The sequence below is a fragment of the Chlamydotis macqueenii genome, chromosome W (genome assembly GCF_036417535.1).
Source record: "Chlamydotis macqueenii isolate bChlMac1 chromosome W, bChlMac1.mat, whole genome shotgun sequence".
In the NCBI taxonomy this organism is placed as follows: Eukaryota; Metazoa; Chordata; class Aves; order Otidiformes; family Otididae; genus Chlamydotis; species Chlamydotis macqueenii.
Genome location: NC_141592.1, coordinates 25,719,411 through 25,722,336, shown reverse-complemented (window position 1 = coordinate 25,722,336; position 2,926 = coordinate 25,719,411).

The window sequence follows — 2,926 nt, the reverse complement described above, 5'->3', positions numbered from 1 at the left end:
GAACGTCGGACGATTGCTCCCACACAAAAAGTGCCAGCCAGTCAAGCTCTTGCTGCTCCTCACCGGCCATTGGCAGCGCATCTACAGCACCACAGACATCGTGCTTCGGGCTTTCCCAGACGAAGAGGGCTTCGACGTTTACCACCAGCTGCACCTCGGCGTCCCCTCCAAAAATACCCTGAAAAATCACGAACGTCGGACGATTGCTCCCACACCAAAAGTGCCAGCCAGTCAAGCTCTTGCTGCTCCTCCCCGGCCATTGGCAGCGCATCTACAGCACCACAGACATCGGGGCTCCGGGCTTTCCCTGACGAACAGGGCTTCGACGTTTACCACCAACTGCACCTGGGCGCCCACTGAAAAAAGCCCCGAAAAATCACGAACGTCGGACGATTGCACCCACACCGAAATTGCCAGCCAGTCAAGCTCTTGCTGCTCCTCCCCGGCCATTGGCAGCGCATCTACAGCACCACAGACATCGGGGCTCCGGGCTTTCCCTGACGAACAGGGCTTCGACGTTTACCACCAGCTGCACTTGGGCGCCCACTCCAAAAAAACCGGAAAAATCACGAACGTCGGACGATTGCTCCCACACAAAATGTGCCAGCCAGTCAAGCTCTTGCTGCTCCTCACCGGCCATTGGCAGCGCATCTACAGCACCACAGACATCAGGGCTCTGGGCTCTCCCTGACGAGCAGGACTTCGACGTTTACCACCACCTGCACCTGGGCGCCCATTGGAAAAAAAACCAAGAAAAATCATGAACGTTGGACGATTGCTCCCACACAAAATGTGCCAGCCAGTCAAGCTCCTGCTGCTCCTCAGCGGCCATTGGCAGCGCATCTACAGCACCACAGACATCAGGGCTCCGGGCTTTCCCTGACGAACAGGGCTTCGACGTTTACCACCAGCTGCATCTGTGCGCCCACTGAAAAAAACCCCGAAAAATCACGAACGTCGGACGATTGCTCCCACACCGAAAGTGCCAGCCAGTCAAGCTCTTGCTGCTCCTCACCGGCCATTGGCAGCCCATCTACAGCACCACAGACATCGGGGCTCTGGGCTTTCCCTGACGAACAGGGCTTCGACGTTTACCACCAGCTGAACCTGGGCGCCCACTCCAAAAAAACCCCGAAAAATCACGAACGTCGGACGATTGCTCCCACACAAAAAGTGCCAGCCAGTCAAGCTTTTGCTGCTCCTCACCGGCCATTGGCAGCGCATCTACAGCACCACAGACATCGGGGCTCCGGGCTTTCCCTGACGAACAGGGCTTCGACGTTTATTACCAGCTGCGCCTTGGCGCCCACTAAAAAAAAACCCAAAAAATCACGAACGTCGGACGATTGCTCCCACACAAAATGTGCCAGCCAGTCAAGCTCCTGCTGCTCCTCAGCGGCCATTGGCAGCGCATCTACAGCACCACAGACATCGGGGCTCCGGGCTTTCCCTGACAAACAGGGCTTTGACATTTACCACCACCTACACCTGGGCGCCCACTGAAAAATACCCCGAAAAATCACAAACGTCGGACGATTGCACCCACACCGAAATTGCCAGCAACTCAAGCTCTTTCGGCTCATCACCTGCCATTGGCAGCGCATCGACAGCACCACAGACATCGGGGCTCCGGTCTTTCCCTGACGAACAGGGCTTCGACGTTTACCACCAGCTGCGCCTGGGAGTCCACTCCAAAAAAACCCAAAAAATCATGAACTTCGGACGATTACTCCCACACCGAAAGTGCCAGCAACTCAAGTTCTTGCTGCTCCTCACCGGCCATTGGCAGCGCATCTACAGCACCACAAACATCGGGGCTCCGGGCTTGCCCTGACGAGCAGGGCTTCGATGTTTACCACCAGCTGCACCTGGGCGCCCACTCCAAAAAAACCCCGAAAAATCATGAAGGTCGGAAGATTGCTCCCACACCGAAAGTGCCAGCCAGTCAAGCTCTTGCTGCTCCTCCCCGGCCATTGGCAGCGCATCTACAGCACCACAGACATCGGGGCTCCGGGCTTTCTATGACGAACAGGGCTTCGACGTTTACCACGACCTGCACCTGGGCGCCATTGGTAAAAAACCCAAGAAAAATCACGAACGTTGGACGATTGCTCCCACACCGAAAGTGCCAGCAAACCAAGCTCTTGCTGCTCCTCACCGGCCATTGGCAGCGCATCTACAGCACCACAGACATCGGGGCTCCGGGCTTTCCCTGACGAACAGGGCTTCGACGTTTACCACCAGCTGCACCTCGGCGTCCCCTCCAAAAATACCCTGAAAAATCACGAACGTCGGACGATTGCTCCCACACCGAAAGTGCCAGCCAGTCAAGCTCTTGCTGCTCCTCCCCGGACATTGGCAGCACATCTACAGCACCACAGACATCGGGGCTCCGGGCTTGCCCTGACGAACAGGGCTTCGATGTTTACCACCAGCTGCACCTGGGCGCCCACTCCAAAAAAACCCCGAAAAATCATGAAGGTCGGAAGATTGCTCCCACACCGAAAGTGCCAGCCAGTCAAGCTCTTGCTGCTCCTCACCTGCCATTGGCAGCGCATCGACAGCACCACAGACATCGGGGCTCCGGTCTTTCCCTGACGAACAGGGCTTCGACATTTACCACCAGCTGCGCCTGGGACTCCACTCCAAAAAAACCCAAAAAATCATGAACGTCGGACGATTGCTCCCACACCAAAAGTGCCAGCCAGTCAAGCTCTTGCTGCTCCTCACCGGCCATTGGCAGCGCATCTACAGCACCACAGACATCGGGGCTCCGGGCTTTCCCTGACGAACAGGGCTTCGATGTTTACCACGACCTGCACCTAGGCGCCATTGGTAAAAAACACAAGAAAAATCACGAACGTTGGACGATTGCTCCCACACCGAAGGTGCCAGCAAACCAAGCTCTTGCTGCTCCTCACCGGCC